This window comes from Narcine bancroftii, chromosome 12 (genome assembly GCF_036971445.1).
Source record: "Narcine bancroftii isolate sNarBan1 chromosome 12, sNarBan1.hap1, whole genome shotgun sequence".
Classification (NCBI taxonomy): Eukaryota; Metazoa; Chordata; class Chondrichthyes; order Torpediniformes; family Narcinidae; genus Narcine; species Narcine bancroftii.
Genome location: NC_091480.1, coordinates 31,542,603 through 31,564,668, shown reverse-complemented (window position 1 = coordinate 31,564,668; position 22,066 = coordinate 31,542,603). Strand labels below are relative to the sequence as shown.

General features: G+C 40.9%; 1 long non-coding RNA gene across 1 annotated transcript in view; it reads left to right on the top strand.

The window, feature by feature from the left end:
• The window catches only part of LOC138747303 (uncharacterized), a 34,310-nt gene that overhangs the window by 7,479 nt on the left and 4,765 nt on the right, over positions 1–22,066 (top strand). The window contains exon 2 of the long non-coding RNA XR_011347422.1: positions 1,188–1,440. This is a non-coding gene — a long non-coding RNA (uncharacterized lncRNA). The remainder of the gene's footprint in view (positions 1–1,187; positions 1,441–22,066) is intronic.

The window sequence follows — 22,066 nt, the reverse complement described above, 5'->3', positions numbered from 1 at the left end:
TGTGGCTATTCCTTTCCTATTCCTCAGTTCCATCCATATGGGTCCAGTAGATGAACCCTTGGGTCTGTCCTCCCTGATCATATCTGTGATATTTTCCCTGATGACCAATGCCACTCTTTCCTCTTTCATTCTCTCCTTTCTATAGTGTCTGAACAATGGTAGTCCACAACATTGAGCTGTCAGTCGTGACCCTACCACAACCAAATTTTACTGATGGCCACAATATCTTCTTTTAGCCCTCCTGATTTCCACTCCCCAATCCACGCTCTAAGCTTATCTGCTATTCCTTTGGTACTTCTTGCATTGATACAGATACACCTGAGAAAATTGCCATCACGTACAATCCTTTGACTTCTGACATTACCTGCAATCTTCACCATCTTTTTCTCCCTCCACTCCTCTATCCACTCCGGTAATATGGTTTGTAGACCCCTGCAAATTTAGTTTAAACCCCCCTGGAGCAGCAATAGCAAACCTTACCCTCCAGTTCAGGTGCAAACCATCCCGTCAGAACAGGTTTCAACTTCCCAGGAAGAGAGCCCAGTGATCCAAAAACCTGAAGCCCTCCCTCTAGCCCATCTCTTTAGCCACACGTTAAGCTACATAATGCTCCTATTTCTAACCTCACTAGCACGTGGCATGGGTAGCAATGCTGAGATCACAATCCTGGAGGTCCTGTCCTGCAATCTAGTTCCTAACTCCCTGAACTCACCTTGCAGGACCTCCTCACCCTTCGTATCCACATCATTGGGCCCTACATGGACCATGTCATCTGGATGCTAACCTGGTCCTGAGAATGCCATGAACTCAACCTGATCTTGCATCTCTAACAATCTGCTTCCATGTAGTACCACAAATGCTGCAGAGTTGCTGTTGACTTCGTCCATGATCCTTGTCTTGTGACATAAATGGCAGTTTATGAAAAGTTTAGCTGCAGCAGGAGGCATTTTGTCATTATTTAGGCAGCAATGACTTTGTGATTGGATTTAACTACAATTATAAACTATTGTATTCATACATCCTGATAACAGGCCCTTTAACTCAATGAATCCATATCAACCGTCAAGCATCCATCAACACTGATCCTGCACATTCTCTCATTTCCCCTCAATCTATCAGTTACACATTAGGGATTAGCTACAGTGGCCAATCAACCTGCCAACCTGCTTGTCTTTTTGGTATGTCAGGTAGCTGGAACACCTGGAGGTAACCCAAGCAGTCAATGGGAGAATGTAGTCAGCACCTGAGTCCAGGATCGAACCCGGTTCACTGAAGCTGGGAGGTGAAAGATCCACCAGCCGCATCACAGTGCAAACCTGAAACAAGATGGGAGTTCAACTAATTCAATGAGTCTCCTAAACCCTTCAGGGTGTCAACTTTGGTGAGGTGGAAGCAGGAGTCAACGTTGCTTGAGCTTGAAGTCGTGTCCAGTCGAGATTGGTGAGTATTTTCTCTTCTGCTTTATAAATTATTGCAAAGAACTAAGGGGGCACCAATACCTTGGTTGTGACTTTTTCTGGAACAACTTGAGAGGGTTTGAACTCATCTGGCAGGGGAATGGGACCTTAGTAATAGTGTGGCAGATGGGAAAGCTGAGGCTAATGTAAATGATAAAGCAGCCAATTTCCATAGACAGGACAGAGAGGGGAAAATCAGGGAGTGAGGAGAGATTAACTGCATTTACTTTGATCCAAGAACAAGGGAAATAAATTCACAGGAATGGGATATTATAGCCACAATAGAAACATGGTTGAGGGAGGATTGGCAGCTCTATGTTCCAGGATAGAGATGCTGCAGGCAAGATAGTGATGGAGGTAAGGTAGGAGGACAAAAAAGTAGTAAATCTAGCTGTCCGTCACGGGCACTGACCTGTCATCCCTGGTAGGATTGGAGACAGGTTTGAGTTGCAGCTATCCAGCATGGGCACTGACCCCTCATCTCTAGTAGGACTGGAGACAGGTCCGAGTTGCAGCTATCCAGCATGGGCACTGACCCCTCATCCCTGGTAGGATTGGAGACAGGTCCGAGTTGCAGCTGTCCATCATGGGCACTGACCTCTCATCCCTGGTAGGATTGGAGATAGGTTTGAGTTGCAGCTATCCAGCATGGGCACTGACCCCTCATCCCTGGTAGGATTGGAGCCAGGTCCGAGTTGCAGCTGTCCATCATGGGCACTGACCTCTCATCCCTGGTAGGATTGGAGACAGGTCTGAGTTGCAGCTGTCCATCATGGGCACTGACCTCTCATCCCTGGTAGGATTGGAAATAGGGTTGCAGCACATGGGATCTCTGGGACATCAGTGCGATCAAGGGCTGCTGTGAATGGTTGTGGCTGAAGACCTTCAAGTCCATCATTGTACTGGAGGCTAAGCTCTAGACACTGTGATGTCCTGGGGAGTGGAAGAACAACCCTAACCCTAACCCTAACCCTAACCCTAACCCTAACCCTATATAAGAACAAGAATGTTAAAGTCTGGGGAGGAACGTATAGAGTGAAGGATCTACTCCATAGAGTATATCTAGATACCAATGTCATATGGGACACAGAAAGGGGCTCCTCAGAGTCAGTGTGAGAAATAAGGTACCACATTGTTAAGGACAACCCCAATTGTATTGTAACCTGAGCTACTTCTAAATTGGCAGAGGGTTAGAAAAATTAATGTGTAGCTTAGAGGTTAATGCATTGAAAGTGGGTTATATTATAATAGGATGGTGCCCAAATGAGGCAAGTGTTCTAGCAAGCTGCATAATGAGGAATGCAGAGAGGTGTTTAAACTAAATGTCAAGGAATGACACCACAGTTACAATGGTGTGGCCCATCATAGCAACAAGGCTGGAGGGAAAGGCATTAATATGGGAAATGATAAACAGACTATGACAGTACAGCGTAAGGATAAATCAATAGATAAGGCCAGAGGTTGTACAAGTAATAAAAGGACCAAACTAATCTGTATCTGGATACAAGTAGCATTTGAAATGAAGGAGATAAACTGAGAGTGCAAACAGAAATAAATAGGAATAATCTGATACCTATAACAGAGATTTGGCTGCAGGACCCTATTTAATTTTAGACATACATACAGCACAGTAACAAGCCATTTTGGCCTACGCATCTGTGCCGCCCAATTTACACACCATTAACCCCCGGTGTGCTTTTGAAAATGGGAGGAAACCAGATCCCCCTGACAAAACCCAGGCAGACACGGGGAGAACCTACAAACTCCTTACAGACAGCGCGGGACTCGAACCCCCGTCCAGTCCTGATCGCTGGTGCTGTAAAGGCATTGGGCTAACTGCTATACCATCCGTGCCGCCACCTGTATATTGATGGATGTCTTATATTTAGAAAGGACAGGGAAATTAGGAAAATGTGGAAAGGTGGCTCTGCTAATTAGTGACGGCCTCAGTACAATAGAGAGGGATGATCTAAGTTCAAGGACCCTGCAGTACAACCAATTTGGATGTAAGAGTGGGAGTGGTGTACAGGATATTGCAACAGTTAACATATGGGGGGATGGAGGAGAAAGGAAGAAAAAGTAGCAAAATGTTAAAAAGGTACCATGATTATACAGGGGAATTTAATCTTAATTGAATTGTTCATTGTCAAGTGCACCGAGACATAGTTAAAAAGCTTTGTTTCCATCGCAATCCAAGCAAGTCAATTCAAAGAAAAGGGTAGTGCACTAATAACAAGCAAACAACAATGTAAGGAAGACAAAGAATTGCTGGAGGAACTCACCAGGTCCAATAGCATCTATGAGTAGAAATGGTCAGTCAATATTTTGAGTCAAAGCCCTTTATTAAGACTAGTCTTGAAAACAGGATTTGACCCAAAACATTGACTGACCATTTCTCTGGTGTTGAGTTCCTCCAACAACTCTTTGTTTGCTTTATGTCCTTTCTTTTGTTTGGCTTGGCTTCGCGGACGAAGATTTATGGAGGGGCAATGTCCACGTCAGCTGCAGGCTCGTTTGTGGCTGACAAGTCCGATGTTGGACAGGCAGAAGCGGTTGCAAGGGAAAATTGGTGGGTTGGGGTTGGGTGTTGGGTTTTTCCTCCTTTGTCTTTTGTCAGTGAGGTGGGCTCTGCGGTCTTCTTCAAAGGAGGTTGCTGCCCGCCAAACTGTGAGGCACCAAGATGCACGGCTTGAGGCGAGATCAGCCCCCTGGCGGGGGTCAATGTGGCAGGCATCAAGAGATTTCTTTAGGCAGTCCTTGTACCTCTTCTTTGGTGCGCCTCTGTCACGGTGGTCCAGCTTTTGTGTTATTCAACAGTATAAGGAATAGCGTTACAATAAGTCTAATAGCGCACGATATAGAGAAACAGTAGTTATAAACAGTGCAAGGGGATCTATTATTACGAGTCTGAGTCCATTTAAAAATCTTAAAACAGCAGGAAAGTTCTTGTTCTTGAATCTGGAGGTTTAAGGTCATTCATCTTTGCTAATGGAAGGCAATCTTTATATAGACTGGAGAAAAAAATCAAATGTGAAATTTTAGCCTGGATGAGGAATATCCCAATATTTTTGAGACAGTGACTCAGGTTTACACACCCAAAAGCTAAAAAGGGAATGTCTATACTCAAGGCACATAGGGCGCAGGCAGGATGGTCAGACACTGCGTTAAGTGTGAAAAAGTGTACTTACTTTATTAGTTGGTACCTGCGGTCCATTGCCTGGCTAGGCACGGCCACCTTTATTCTTTTGTGCATGAGCAAATGCTGGCTAGCGCATGCGCAATGAATTTGAGTACTATAGCCAGCAGGTGCACCTGTGGTTGGCCCAGAGATGGGGGAATATCTAGCGCAGCTTTGCACAGGCACGCAGTTCTGGCGACATCAACAGTGGCCGCAGCGCTTCAGTTGACATCAAGTGGAGTACTGTGTGGCGGGATTTGAAGGTTGGTAAGCCAGAACAGGGAAGGGGGAGGGGGGTAGGTGGCATTGGTCTACAATTTTGAGGGGGGCTACGTTCCCTGGTAGAGGCAAAAGGGGCGCTTGGTAAAGAATATTGATATTGTAAAGAGAGACAAGGGGGGGATCCTTTTGAACAAAATATTAATATTTTTAAAAAGACTCATAAAAGATGAATACAGATAAAATAAAATAAATGCTGGTATCTGAAAGCAACTTATGTTTGATTTATTACATGTACCTTGTGGTGGCCACACACACAAATAAAAATATACAGTATCTTTTCCCACTCTTCTCATGAAGAGTGCTCATATTTGTTTCTTCGTGCTCATATATTTGTTCTGTTGTGTAACTGTTTTATATATAGATATCTGCATTGAGTCTGTGCAGCACCCACACACACTCACGGCAGAACCTATCTCTATCAAACTTCAGGAAATTTGGCTTTGACAGCAGATAAGTGCTATCACTTTTAGTAGTCAGGCCTGTGAGTAGTTTCAATGCTTGTTGATAAAAGATACATTATTATGATTTAAATTAATTGTTTTATTGTTAACTTTGTTGTTTAGTGCTTTTTATACACTTGTTTTTATCTTTTAACTATTAAGCAAAATACTTTTTAGCGCTAATATATTTTATATTATGTTAAATATAATAAAGCTGCAAAGTTTGTGAAAATCTAGGTCAGTAATTTTGCCTTATTCTTTCTTGCAATTTAAAGTAAATTTGGCAGTTTCAATTTGTTCATTTTTTTCTACAAAACCTATTTTTGAAAATCAAAGTTGACCTTTTTTTTGGAGGGGTGGTGGAAGTAGTTGGCCTTGCCTCGGGCCCTCTCTCTACTAGACCTGGCATTGTGTACTGAGATAGCATTAATTAACAATCTCATCATGAAAGCCTCCCTAGGTAGAAGCAATCATAATTTGATTGATTTTTACATTCAGTTTGAGGGAAAGAAAATGGGCTGGAGATGAGTATTTTAAATTTAAATAATGGCAATTGTGAGAGCATGAAAGCAGAGCAAGTTAAAATGAGCAGGCGAACAAAGATAAGGGATGGGTTAGGAGAGTTGAGAGAGAAATGAAATTCCTTCGAGCAAAATAATTTCACCCTGTTTCTCTCTTAACCCTCGCAAGTCTTGGAACTTACTTCCACGAAGGGGAGTGGAAGGAAAGTCCTTCAAGCGGAGCCCAGATGAGCCAGATTTTCTTACCAAGTGGGCGGAAAGTTACTGGAGCTGGGTAGGAATGTGGAATTGCAGTTGATTTTATAGAACTGTTGAATAGTCTATATAAAGGAAAATAAAAATCGCTAGTGACTGGGAGAGTAACTGGAGGAATTGCAATCAGACCTTGGTGAAGGGCAGAACAGGCTTGATGCTGTTGGTTCATTTTTCCATGCAATGATTGGGATTCTACCATCTACTAATGAGAAGAAGCAGTGAAAACTAAGCACTCTGCTTCCAATTCTGATATGGGGCCATTTACACTTGACTAGTAATGGTTTGATATCAGCAATAGATCCAATCCACATTTATATCCTTTAAGTCCAAGATAAACCGTAACTTGTGTTCTCTTTCCTGCTACATTCATTGTAATTTGAAGGAGGTCAAATCAGTCACAATGGAGGCCAAACTTTTTCCACAGTTATGCACAATCACGTGTTTATGCCTCAAAATGGAATGGATCAAGCTATCAGAATCAGAATTTATTGTCATAAGCATCACGAAATTCGCTGTTTTACGGCAGCATCACGGTGCAAACATTTAAATAGATCACCTCACAAAATAAATAAAAATAGTGTAAGAAAAAGACAGGAAGGAGTGAAACACGAAAAATCTGTAGACACTGAGGTTGAAGTAAAAACACAGAGTGCTGGATAAACTCAGCAGGTCAAACAGAGTCCTTTATGTAGCAAAGGTAAAAATACAAAGCCCGACATTTCAGGCATGAGCTCTTCATCAAGATGTGAAAAAATGTTGGCAGGCGTGCGAATAGGAGTAGGGTCGCAAAGGCAAGAGGTAATAGGTGGTGAAGGGAGGGAGGGAACAAGGGCAAGCAAAGGGAGGAGGGATGGCTAGGTGAATAGAGAGGGAAGAGGGGGAGGAGAGCTGGAAGGGGGAGAATGGGAGAGAAGAGCAGCTTAATAGAACCAGAAAATGTTATTGCCATCTGGTTAGAGAGTGTCCAGACGGAAAATCAGGTGTGGTTGTTCCAATTTACTTGTGGTCTTGGTGGGATAAGGCCATAGACAAACATGTGAGTATGGGAGTGTGGCACAGAATTGAAATGTTTGGCTACTGGGAGGTGTCTGTCACTGGTGCAGGTGGGGTGAAGGAGCTCAGCGAAGCAATCTGCCAGTCTGCACCCAGTCTCCCCAATGTAGAGAAGGCCACAAAGGGGGCACCAGATGCAGTAAATCAATCCTGCGGATACACAAGTGAGGTGTTGCTTCACTTGAAAGGCCTGTTTGGGGCCCCATACCATGGTGAGGGAGGAGGTGTGGGCGCAAGTGGGGCACCTTCTGTGGCCACAGGGAAAAGTGCCAGGGTGGGTGATTGGTGAGGAGGGATGAGTGCACGAGGGAGTCACAGAGTCACTATGGAAGGCAGAGAGAGTAGGAGAGGAGAAGATGTGTGTGGTTGTGGGATCCTTTTGTAAATGCCGGAAATTCCGGTGGATGATATGTTGGATGTGAAGGCTGGTGGGGCAGTAGATGAGAATATTGCATCTGGGGCAGAGAGGGCCAGGGCAGATGAGCGGGAAATGGAGGAGATGCGGGTGAGGGCTAAGTTGATGGTGGTGGAGGAGAAACCATGTTTGTGGAAGAAGGGAGACATTTTAGAAGATCTGGACTGGAAGACCTCAACTTGAGAACAGATGCAGCAGAGACAGAGAAATTGAGAGAAGGGAATAGAATCCTTGCAGGGGGAAGGGTGTGAGGAAGTGTAGTCAAGAGAGTGGTAGAATTAGTGGGTTTGTAGTATATGTCATTGGAAAGCTTGTCTCCCAAGATGGAGACAGAGAGATCCAGGAAGGGGAGAGTGTTGTCAGAGATGGACCAGGTTAGTTTTGCTAATGCTGAGCGCAAGGCTGTTGCCATGACACCACTCAACTAGCTGATCAATCTCCCTCCTGTACACTTCCTCATTGCCGTCTGTGATTCTGCCAACAACCGTGGTGTCATCAGAAAATTTGTAGATAGCATTTGAAATGTGCCTAGCCACACACTCATGGGTGTAGAACGAGTAGAGCAATGGGCTAAGCATGCATCTTTGAGGAGCGCCTGTGTTGATCGTTAGTGAGGAGGAAATGCTGTTTCCAGTTCGTATTGACTGTGGTCTTCTGATGAAGACGTCAAGGAACAAGTTGCAGAGGGGTGACCAGAGGCCCAGGGTTTGGAGCTTGTTGACCAGCACCAAAGGAATAATGGTGTTGAAGGCTGAGCTGTAGTCGACGAAGAGCAGCCGTATGAATGAGTTGCCGTTTTCCAGGTGATCTGGAGCTGAATGTAGAGCCAGTGAATATTGTTTCTTCTATGGAGCGATTATGATGATGGGTGAATTGCAGTGGGGCCAGTCCTTTACTTAGCTATGTGTTAATTCTGGCCAAGACCAACCTCTCAAAGCATTTAATCACAGAAGATGTTTGCGCTATTGGGCGACCGTCGTTGAGGCAGCCAATTCTGCCCCTTCTTGGACACTGGGATGATTGACGCCCTTTTGAAGCAGGTGATTCAACCCATTTTAGAATGGGTTTTTCACCCTGCTGGAAATATTGATGACATCAGGTCGTGTACAGCCCCTACTCTAATCACCAAGCACATTTCATGTGCATGAGTACATTTGTGTGTAATTTGTAGCTGTTTAAAATTCCCCTCAAAAGTGGCCAAATTCAAATTCCTGAACAGTGTGAGCAGATCTTGATGTCGGTCACCTTATCCCTACTGAAAACAAATTAGTTTTCTCTCCCAGTTCTGGTCTTTAACCTGCATTCTTAATGCTGATTTTTTTCCCCCACAAGATGATGTCTGAACTGCTATTTCTGAAATTTTCATTCCAGCATCTGTATTTTTCTTTACTTGTACAGTTTTGGTGCCTATCTGCTTGTGCCAAGGGACAGCAGCAGCTACAAACTACAAGATTTCTGCCCAAACGAGTTCTTTCCAGTCAAGAGTCACTAATCAACCTAATCTCATTAGAATTAGGATCAGTGGTAAAAAAGAGAGCAGACACATTGACCTGGATGGATACTGCGTTGCTTGCATCTGAATTTTGGGTCATTGCTCTATTGGGTCATACAGGTAACTTACAATTTCAACTTCTGCTTTTCTTTTTGTTGATTTTCCATGGCATAGACACCCCTAAAACCCGCATTTATTTCCTAAATGCCCCTCAACTGAATGGCTTGCATGGGCACATCAACTGGGATCAAAGGATAACCAGATTGGTGAGAGCTTCTCTAATGGTCAAGTTGCATAAGGATGGAAAATTTCTAGCAGAGATTTTTTTTTGTTTAAATATTTACAATAGTTTAGTGATCATTGTCAATAACAAGTCTGTTTTAAAAAAATATATAATTCTAGATTATTTACTAATTATAAATTTCACAGTTGCCTGGTGGGATTGGAATTTGAGTTTCTGTCCATTACATTATCTTAACAATTTAACTACTATTACCATATATTGTCTAATCATAAATTAATATGTCACCTTGCTAAATTGTGGAGCATTTCCCATCATTATCCACCAGTACTCTTATCTGCTACAACTTTCTGTGAGCAGATCTTGCCATATTTATATTAATTTAATGGCTTTTATTTATTTAATGTTCCTAATTACAGGGCAAATATTTTTCTGAGGGTTGGAAATATTCAGAAACATTTATAGATTTTGACAGGCAGCTAAGACAAGAGATGGCCAGCTTCTTTTCCAGTTATTTCATGGAGAGGGCTTGTTCTGACCCCCATGTGATGGAATTACATTGCACAAGATCATGCTTGACATTCAGGGAAGTAGTTCACAATGGTGAATCATGTTCCCACTGAGCCGATGGACCAATGGTAAGCCTAGTTGCTGCAATAACCATTCCCTTAGACAGATAACCAAGTGTCACCCAGCATCGGCAACAGCGAATCAGTAACCAAGCTATAAATAGCAGATAAGCCCTTTACATTTAATTGGTGATGCATCCTTTCAGCTGTTAGATAGCTCTACCACAGTGAGAAAAGTATGCAGAGTTACGTCAGAACTAAACCAACAAATAACCTGTATATGATCCAAATACTAATGCTGATTGGGTTCCTTATGAAATGAGAACTAGGATCTTCATTTAAGCACTGTGTAATAATTTCAGAGCTGCTGGATGCTTAAAAACTGACCCAATCCAATATTCACATATTCATATAACCTTTGATCTAGAAAGAAGAACTTGGCCCATTAAGTCTATGCCATGATTCATATCAGTCATTTCCCTCTGGTGTGGCCATTAGTCTCCCTCTGATTGTCCCATCACCCTTTTACACTAGGGAAATTTACTGCGGCCAATTCACTTACCAATCTTCCAGCCCATGAGCTCACATCACCCAAATATACCCACATGACCAATTAACCTACTAACCCCATTGGTTTTTTGGAATGTGGGAGCATTTGGAAGAACCCCACACGAACATGGCGAGAACCTACAAACTCCTTACAGACAGCAGTGGTTTTGAACCCAAGCTCGTGGCCCTGTGATAGCATTGCATTAACCGTGAAAGAACAAAATGATCATTTTAGAGTATATACATCTTTGTCCTGGGAACAGGGTTTTGAGTTAATAATTCAAAGTAAAAATCAATAAATATGCATTTGTAAATCAGTAAATATGCATTTATCACGAATCTACAGCAGGTGCTTATAAAAGTGACTGTGGAACATGGTTAATTCAGCTGAGCTTGGCAATAAAGTTGCCAATATATATTCCACACTTGACTTAATTTTCACAACTGCAGTCCTGCAGCAATGTGGCAGAAGATTTATATTGCCTGTTAAATTTAAAAAGAATAAAATGCATCCCCATTTATAAATTATGGTTCATAAGAGGAGACACAGTTTATTCTTTATAAATTCAATGCCTTGTTTCATTCTGTATATTGAAACCCTTAATATACAGTGGGTAGCTCTATTAAAGAGCATGAATTGAATTTATAATTGTACATCTAATTAAGTGGAATGATCGTTGGAGAAAATTGTACAAAGTGCCTTGAACAAAATTTTCCAGTTCACAAGTAAGGCAGGATCTCATTGCCAGGTCATTATCCCCAGCTATGAAATTAGGTGATTGTCAGTGAGTGCTTCAGAGCCAGTGTTTCCACCTTGGTGGAAACCTGTCAGCAATGATTTAAAAACGACTGCAGCAAAATATGTAACCCAAGCATTGCTGCTGAGCTTTTCAACAATATTATATACTTCTGTTGCCTCGAAATTGGATCATATCACACTGAATTTTTTTTTCCCCCAGAGCAACGCAATTCAATCCAAAATCCATTTTTATCAAGAGAGATTGTGCCAATTGGACCATTGTGCCCATAATTCACGTCAGCATACTTGACATTTTCCCAGCACCAAGACATGCAATTAATGATTCCAATTGTCATGCAATGCATATTTCAGTTGGTGCACGCAATAACTGCCATTGAACTGGATCATCAGACCAAACATTGTGAGCATCATTTATGCTTTATCCACGTTTTAAAAAGACCCTGTGCTGTCATCGGGTGTCCTCATGGGACAGCTCCAGAACCAATACCTCTCAAGGTCCAGAACGAGCTCAAGTCACCAAGCAGTCTTGTTGCAGCATTTACCTATTGAGCTACTCATTCACTGGATGACTCAGTGGAGAGCACTCCATTACCAGAGGCCTTGCACAAAACTGCTGGAGAAATGCAGTGTCCTTAGGAAGTAAAAGGCAGCCAATGTTTCAGGCCTGAGCCCTTTATAAGGGATGTGGAAAACCAGGCCTAAATAAAAAGGTGGGAGGAGAAAAATGTAGCCTCCCCTTTTCACCCCCTCCTCCTCCTCCCACCTGTTTGTTCAGGTGTCCCTCCCACTTCCCCTTCCTCCCTCTGCTCTCCTCCTCACCACCTATTTACTCAGCCTGTTTTTTTTTCCACATTCCTGACAAAGGGCTCAGGCCCCTGCCTTTTACTTTCTATGGATGTTGCGCAACCTGCCGAATTTCTCCTGCACTTTTGTGGACTGCTCTAGATCCCAGCATCTGCAGATTTCCTTTGGGATGTGCATGTCAAGTCAGTCAGAAGGCAAAAACCTCTCTACCTGTGATGAACGTATTTCAAAAGAGTCTGAAGAAATGCCCATTTCGACCTGGAACTATTGAATGAGCCACAAACTCGCAAACTCTGTTATCACTTCTATTTCAAGACTTTTTGTGCAATTGCTTTCTTAAGATCATGTCATGAGATTTACAATTACAAAAGCAAAACATGCTCTTTAATGAAACAGTTTTGATGTTTGTTCAGAATCAGAAAAGGCATTTAAAAGTAACAATGTGAGTCCACTTTGAAAACAACATTATATTATAGGAAGTATCGGCTTGCTGAAGTTGGAGAATTGAGCGAAATTCCACCTGCAAAACTTCAGCTGAATCCTTGTGCCTGAAATGCATTCTTTGTGGAGGCCATGGTAACAGTGACCCTTTCACATTCTAGTCACTGAAGCCTTCCACGCTCCACAGTGGCTCCATGCCACGTTTTTATAATTTTCTACTTAATGCAGCATGAGAAAGGTCACAGAGGCTCTTCATGTGCATGTACGCAAAGCATCTTTGGAGTGATACCATGAAAATAGAGGGCAATTGAAATGTTCCAGCTCTCTCTTCTGGGGGGTGAGAATCTACAATTAATAAAACACACACACACACACACACACACACACACACACACACACACACACACACACACACACACACACGTATGTGGATATTGACGATAAATTCAAAGGACATAACAGAAAGATATTAGTGAACATGTGACCAGATGGATTTCCTTATGGCTTCTGCTGGAAAGGAGTTTTGAGGAATATTTTCAAGCTTGTCCTGTGCTCAGGAATAAAATACTACTTTGAGATGAAGGCACTGGAATTAAGTGGACCCTGGATTACCTAGGCTTCCATAGAAAAGTACTGGCTAGGGTAAGGGTTTAAGTTGGTCCTTCTTGATTTGAGGGGTGATTTTTCATAATCCCAGGACATCACTACAGCTAAAGAACAGTTGCAGTGAGAACTGTTATAATAGAGCCGATCAGGAGGTGGGGGGGGGGGGGGGTGGAGGAGCGGGGTGGGTGGGGGAAGCATCTCTGGAGGGAAAGAGATGTTTGTTGTTTCATGGGTCGAGGTGGGGGTACAGCCAGGTTTTAAAGTCAAGGGGAGCAAGCACATAAAAAAAGGCTCCATGACACATACGGAACAATTTTAAATTCATTATATATTTTTAAAGCAACCCTTTACCTTGCATGGACCAGATGGTGAATTAGTGTTTGAATGGTGGGCCTACTGATTCTTTGACGGTGTCAGACTTGGAGGGGGATGGAGGGGGTGGCAGTGGCAGTGGACCCAGGTGAGGGGGGATGGCAGTGGCGTTGGTCCGGGTGGGAGGATGCCACCTTTGAAGAATATGCTCAGGTGAAGCAGTCGCTCCCCCTCCAGCCATGTCACTGAGTTGAGACCTTGCATCAAACTTGCAGGCAGCAGTGGGATAACTGGAGGGAGCTGTCCAGGGCACAAAGATAAGTTGTGAGGTAGAAGTAGGGACAACTGTTAATCATCTATGGAGAGAGGCCCCAGAAGATATTATGAAGCATATGCAAGCCTCAGATACATTTTAGATAACAGAGCAACCGATGGTTGTGGGAATCAGGCAGAAAAAAGGAGTCAAAGTGAAACACCAGATCACCCATGATCTTATCAAACTATAGAGACTAATAGTCAAAGCCAGCTACTGTTTCTTATAAAGAGAATATTAATTAGCTGCTTGACTACCTAGAATTAAAATATGAGGTGATACTTGTTGATGTCACCAATGCAACGTCCAGTACCAACCATCACAGGGATTAAATTTTCTACTAAACATTCTATTTGAGATTGCCAAATCACCATTATTAATGGATCCAGATGATTTTAAGTTGAGAGCATTGATCTGAAAACAAAAAAATTGCAGAGACCAATTTATTTATTGCCTTCATTAGTATACTAACATTTGTAACAATTTACCTTTGAAACTCTAGCCAGGATTAATTTGTTTTCCACTGACAAAGGTCAAAAAACACACCACTTCAGCAAATCACACCCAGAGGAACATAAAAACCGGAAATAAAGCTGAAATGCCAGTGCACAGTAATGCTCTGGACTATTTTAGTCTAACTGTGACATTGGAATCGCTGAATTGACCGAAGTTCCTCTACCTCTGCAGTGTGGATGGAGGACATTCACACCACACTCCAATACAAAACCAAGTTCTGAACAGTGTTCAATAAAAATATGTAGCAAACTGCCTGGAAGAAATTGCCCTTAATTAGTAGGATGAAATAAGCAGATCAAAGAACCATAGGTGTGGGGGCATGGCAAGATGGGGTAGAGTCTAGACATGTAATCTCGACCTCTCTGGCCGGACTTTTAAGTACCCGTTTTTTAACCCTTTGTTTTCAAGTTGAAACTTATTAAATTTTAGTTTAAAGTATTAAGGAACTATTATGGCCATTAATGGTAAAATGATTAAACCTCAAGTGCAGAAGAAGTTACATTTTCGAAATACTGAAGATTTGGGGCCTAAACAACTTGCTACAGCCTCAGGTTTAATTACTTCAGTGCCTAAACTACAAAGACTGCCTGTGGGAGCTGAAAAAAAAATGTCTACTACTCACCAAGTGAAGGATAGCGCTGGAATTACCCGTTCTCTGGAGGAAGGTGCATGTTCCCAAGAAGTGGATCCCGATTCTGGCAGCCTGCCGATTTTAACGAAGGGAGCACGCAGGAAGACGACTCCATTGTCTGAAACGCTTCAAGAAGCATTTCAACCTGAAGATCTCGATTTCATATGTGAATTTTTGAAAAAACTGCGAGCTGTGGGGGGAGACCAGCGTCAACCCCCTGAGGAAGTCGGGGTGCCGTCGCTGGGAGTCCAGACCCGCAGTAAGACCGTTAAAATTCATTTTGTTGAGTTGCGGCAGGAGCTGCAGTTACCTGGTTCTGCCACTACATTAGATAGAGAAAGCAGGGCTGAGCTTTTTTGAATTACAATGTAAGCAGTTAAATGCTGTCATTCAGCCTATAATGAATGAGCTGGCTCAAAGGATAAGTTCAGAATTGAATACAGTTAAAGCACGTGTAGAAGCATCTTGTGAAGATTTAAAAAATTTTCAGTCTGCTTTTTTGGAATGTCAACAACAAGTGGCTTCTAATACAGATAAAGTGTTGAAGGTTGAAAAATCTGTTATAGAATTGCGAGAACGTGAGAAGGAGTTAGAGAGGAAAATAGACAATTTGGAGAATCAAAGTAGAAGGAATAATGTGAAAATTGTTGCTTTGCCTGAAGGTATGGAAGGACAAGACCTTCTTCGTTTTTTTTTACAGATTGGATCTCACAAGTACTAGGGCAAGAATTTTTTTCTGAAGGCTTGGTATTGGAAAGAGCTCATAGAACTTTAAGGAGATCACCTTTACCTGGTCAGTCACCGAGACCTGTAATAATTCGATGTTTGAATTATTTGGATAGAGAAGCAATACTTCGACTGGCGGTGCAAAATGCGAGAAAACGACAAACTCCGTTATTGATTCAGAATAGCAGAGTTTTTTTTCTATCCTGATTTGAGTCAAGAGGTTATTCAACGTCGACGTCAATTTAATCCAGTTAAAGAAGTTTTGTGGCGTAAAGGTTATAAGTTGACTTTTCACTATCCGGCAGTGTTGAAGGTGTTTCATGGAGACTATCAATCTCGGTTTTTTGAAGATGATAATGAAGCAATGATTTTTGCTGATTCATTGCCAGATATAAGAGGACAAAGATGTAGTCCACTATTGTCTCCTAAAGAAAAATCTGGTTGTTCTGGAAATGGAAGAAATGGTAGAAATGGGAAAAACGGGAATGGAAAGAGTCCAACTTCTTTTGAAATGCGATCTCCGAGTTTGGAACTTCTTGGATGAATAGAAGAATCTTCTTATTCTCATTTTACTTTTTACGTTATTATGATATTTTGAGATTATTTTTTTTGTTCGGCTGGGGAGGAAGAGATTTGTTCTAGATTCTATTAGTCATCAGCCACTGGTGGGTGATCCACACCCAAATTTTGTTAGGGATTACTACCTTTTGGTAGTTTTTTTTTTGGGGGGGGGGGCTTTTTGTTAATTATATTTTTTTCTTATTTTTTTATTTTCATTGTATCTAGCTTTTACTTTGTGATTTTTTCTCCTATTGGAGGGCCTATATACGATGATTAGAGTTTTTATATAAAGATATTATTGGTCTTTAGTAATATTAGTAGATATGTTAAAGTTGAGGTTTGCTACTTTTAATGTTCAATGTTTAAACAGTTTGATTAAGCGTAACGATGAGGGACAGCTATGATATTGATAAGAATTCTTTGTTTCTTTATTTTTAAATTTGATCTTCGGTAAAATGTGTGTTTGGTAGCGATATGATTTTATCTGAAATGATTAAATTTGAGACTTTTCTTATGAAGGTACCAGAGAAGGGTTATATTTCATTCATGTGTTAAATATTATAGGATGGTATGGATAAAAAGGGTTGGGATAAATCCAAATCTGTATAAGATTAAAATACCTTTAGATCTGATAGTATCTTTATTGGGCAGTTTGCAACCTCTGAAAGGTTTGGGATTAGATAAATTTCAACTTCCTTTTGTATATTTAGTATTATTTGTAGAGAAAAAATGTATTGTTAGTATGTGGAAAGATACAAATATGATTGATATTAATAGATGGCATAATGAGATGACATACTGTTTAATAATGGAAAAAATTACATGTTTCATGTGATAACTATAGCTTTTTTATTAGTAAGTGGTCGTTATATTCAGAATATTTACATTTTGATTTATGTTGATTAGATTTTAATATGTATGTTTAATTTTTCTTTAATATTTATTTTTCCTTTCTTTATGACTCTCTTTAGGAGAGCTGGCTGAAGGGGGGAGGGGTTTTTTTTCTTTTTTCATTTTTTTTCTATAAAATATAACGTTCATGTTTTTGTTTTATTGTTGTATATGTTATTTACTATCTGTATTTTGAACGAATAAATAAAGTTTAAAAAAAAAGAACCATAGATGTAATTTACAAATTGCTTTGCTGCCAATTCCATTTGTAAAGAGGCTGATTGTGTTATTAGCAATGATCTGTTCAACCTCCTGTTTCCTAATTTCCTCTATTTGTCTGCTTTCATTTCCATTCATCCACCCACCATCCTCCCTTTCACCTTTATGCCCACCCACTATGCTCCCATCCATCCACCCACCCACCCATCTATCCATCCACTCACCATTCTCCCATCCATCCATCCATCTGCCCATCCAATATTAAAGGAACCTGGCCCATAACTTTGACTGACCATTTATCTCTATGGGGGCTCCCTGACCTGCTGAGTCCCTCCAGGTTTTCGTTGTTTGCTCGTTAGAAGGAGAAAGTCAGTCAGCAAATAGTGGAACGAACTGAGAGAAAGTGTGGAAATTCAAGAGATTTGAGTACTGCAATGCCATTTGGTCAAGAAAATGTTAGAAAGCAACAGCTCGAAGAAAGGTAGATTTCACAGAGAGCTGGGGCTGTGTGAAAATGTGTGTGAATCTTGCTCATCCTGTATGGAGAGAACAGAGATTGTTCTTTTCATTGCCCACTTCTCTTCTTGACCTGTAAGGCCTGTGCTGAAAGTAAAGGGATGGACTGCTGCAGTGAGGAATTGAACAAAAGCAATATTACTGATGTGAATCACATATTCATAGCACCATGGTTATCAAACTTTTTTTTTCCACTCACGTGCCACCTTAATTAATACCTTACTAATCTCAGAGCACAGGGATTATTTAAGGTGGCATGTGAGTGGAAAGAAAATGTGTGAAACCCACTGTTTTAATCATACCTCATTGACTCGTTATGTGCACTGTTTCATAACTCCAAAGGAAATGGGCTAATGACAATTTTTCTCAAGCAAAATATTTTGGTAACAATTGGGTCTAGAGCAGCGGTTCTCAACCTTCCCTTCCCACTTACATCCCACCTTAAGCAATCCCTTACTAATCACAGAGCACCAATGGCATAGGGATTGCTTAAGGTGGAATGTGAGTGGAAAGAAAAGGTTTGAAAACCACTGATCTAAGCAGTTCAGCAAAATGCTCCAGATATCTTGTTTTTTTTAAAATTATTTTTCACACTATGAGCCATACTGACCAAAATGCGCACAAACATTTCCCTCTTGAATATACACAGTGTCATTTTCTCCCCTTTCCCCCCTCCCTTCCCTCCCTCCTTCATCCCCCTCCCCACTCACTCAACGTTCAACATATATGATACATTAAACCCATTAAACAATGTCATCACACAATGAAGATAAACAAGAAATTAGTGTCTTCTACTTTTACATACTTGGTCAGTTCATTTCGTCTTCTTCTCCTTCTGTCATTTTAGGCAGTGGAGGTCCGCAGTAGGACTTCTCTGTTGTGTTCCATGTACAGTTCCCATATTTGTTCGAATACTGTGATGTTATTTCTTAAATTATATGTTATTTTTTCCAATGGAATATATTTATTCATTTCTATGTACCATTGCTGTATTCTCAGGCTATCTTCTAATTTCCAGGTTGACATAATACATTTTTTTGCTACAGCTAAGGCTATCATAATAAATCTTTTTTGTGCTCCATCCAAATTGAGTCCAAATTCTTTACTTCTTATATTACTTAGAAGAAAGATCTCTGGATTTTTTGGGTATGTTATTTTTTGTGATTTTATTTAATACCTAGTTTAGATCATCCCAAAACTTTTCCACTTTCTCACATGCCCAACTAGCATGTATTGTTGTTCCCGTTTCCTTCTTACAGCGAAAACATCTGTCTGATACCGTTGGGTCCCATTTATTTAACTTTTGGGGTTTGGAGTAACCAATTATATTGTATCATGCATAACCTCGTGTTTATCTTGTTTGCAGCATCAGTTCAGTGTTGGAAAGACTTAACCCCACAGCTTATTGAGATAGAGGAGAAATCCAGCACACACAATCACAGGCTGACAGAAACTATGATTGGCTACTTCAACAGCTTATCAAACTATTGTAATTTACAAGAGTTGTTTAATTTCAGGGGTGAATGTGTGCTTGTCTTAAGAGAGGAGAAGATCCAGAAGAATCCGATAGGCTCAAAAGAGCTATATTTTCTTTTATTCATCCATTTATCAGGAGGTAGCATTTTTGCCTCTGAGAGGGTAGTGGTGAGCTAATTTCTTGGACTTCTGGAATTCTTCTGTTGAAAGTATTTCCACAGTGCTATCAGGAAGACAGTTTTAGAACTTACGCCAAGTAATGATGAGGGACAAAGATAATTCCAAGTCAGGCTAGTGCCTGGTTTGGAGGGGATCCATGCAGTGGGGTGCTCACATACACCTACTACCCTTGTTCCTCTTGGTAATTGTGGTCTTGAGTTTGATGCAGTGTATTTTATAGATGGTGTTGTTCACTCTACCAGTGGGGCGGCATTTAAAGTTAGTATGGTGGTTGGGATACCAATCAATTCAATGCTTTTTGTTGGATGAATTAAGGTTCTTGACTATAGCTGAAGGCTTCCTCATCTGGGCAAGTATTCTATCATGCTCCAGGCTTATTCTGCCTTGTAGATTGTGAAAGAGCTTTGAGAAGTCAGGAGATGTGCCACTCCACAGGATACCCAGCCTCTTAGCTGCTCACAGCCACAGTATTTCTGTAGCTCGTCCACTGGTGATTTCCAAGCCATTAGCAAGACACTGCTCAACAATTTTTTTTTCCAAAGGTTTGCTTTCTGAAAAAATTGGGGATTATGATAGACAACTCCAAGCTGAAAACAAAGATAATTTTAGATTTGCTGTATCATGTAGGAAGGTGGAGAAACATTTAATGAACTTTTATTGAATTTACCTGTTTAATTGCATAATGATACTGACACATTCCACTAGTTCAAGTGACCTAAAAATGTTTTTCTGCTGATTTCCATTTGTACTCAGCATCTGATGCCTCTTATGTCAGTGTCCAATAATAGTCGACCAGCATTGATGGATTCCACTTGCCCTGATACTCCTTTTCTATGGTCGCAATATCCTGGTGAAACCTTTCACCATGTTCAACGCTGACTGCACCGAGATCGGCAGGGAAGATGTCCAAGTGCGAATGGAAAACAAATGAATTTCAAACACATGTTACACTTTGTGGTTTTGTCTGCTTGAAGTAGACAAAATATGTCAGGAAATAACAAGAATAGGTTATATCTAAAAACAATGCATGATCAGAAATTTTTAAGGTCATTTTTGCAATCAGCAGCCCAAAATCTATAAAATGCACCCAAAAGTATTCAGGAAGCAAAATCCAGTGTAATGGATGATTCAGAAAGTAATATCTTTGAATATGGAAGTTAGGAGATTACCTGCCACTTTTGTGCTGTGAATAGTATTTGCTAGTTACATCCCATTCCTGAAAGGTGAAGATTTGCTGGGCTGAAGCATTGACTCCCTTTCTTTCTCCACACGTGCTGCCTGGTCCTGCTGAGTATTTCCAGCATTTTGTTTTTCTTTCACATCTGAATGTTGTCTCATTCTTGCAACATACAGGTGCGTCTTGTTTCATTTGCAAAGAATATGAACCTTTTGATCTCATCTGAGGGAAGATCGTTGATGAATTGCCCAAGATGGTGGGGCCCAGTATTCTGTCCTGAGGGACTCCTACAGTGAAGCTCAGGGACTGGGATGATTGACCTCTAACAACCATATCTGTGTTCCATTGGGCAAGGACTGATACCAGCCACTGAAGAGGTTTGTGTTAGATGGCCATTAATGCCACACGAGGTCAAATACTAATTAAGGGCAGTAACTATCGACTCATAAATTAACTCTATGGTTAGACCAGATTGGGATGATGCTTGAAGCTCAATGGTATTGAAACCCATACTGGGAATCAGTAAGCAAGTTATTAGTCAAAGAGCCATGGAGCTGCACAGCACAGAAACAGGCCATTCACCTATCATCTCCATGCCACATAGTGTGGCTAACTGCAAATCCCATTTAACTGCATTTGATTTATAGCCTTCTATGCCTTGGCAATTCGCCCTCATTGCTACTCAGTTGTAGTGAGTGTATCTGCCTCCACCTTCAAGTAAAGTTTATTGTCATCGATAATGGATTTGTGTTAATCTTTAGTTATAAAATATATATTCCTTAGTAAAGTTAGTTTGTGGGTTGGATACAAGGACAAGACTTTGAAGTGGGTCTTAATTGATTCTAAGACAATGGGTGTGTATACATAGCTTCTTCTGGCATCTGTTCAATTAATTAAATTCTTCCTAGAGTGACCTGTGCTCAGACTTTACGGAGATACTAACCACTTAAACCTCTTGGACAGAGGTCAGATATTTCTGTGGAGATGAAGTGATAATTTGAAGGAAAGCAAAACGTCATCTACCATGATTTGTGTTTTGAAGAAATGAAACTGAAACAGAGATGATGTCATGTTACATTATTCCAGAGAAACATATCTGAAGGCAGAGAAAGACATTTTTTGAAACCAGACTGAAGAGATTGATCATCCTGTCAAAGACACAGGTGTAAAACAGTAGTCTCTGGAGAAAGAGGGAGATGCTATACTGTATTGTATTATCCTTATCATGGGAGATACTCAAAATAAGTGGCTTTAAAGTAAGTGAGACCACATCGCTCTTGATTAAGAAAGAAATAATCATGGAAAACAGACTCTGGGGAAGATTCGAGGGAATTTGTGAAAACTCTCATTGGAAGACTCTCTGAAAGACAACTCATCAAAAAGACTTGCGAGTTTAAAGAGATCTGAAGACAAAGTTATAGTTAAGTTTAGAGATAAGTAAGAACTGTTGTGTTATTGATAGTTTAATAAAAATTATTACTTTGA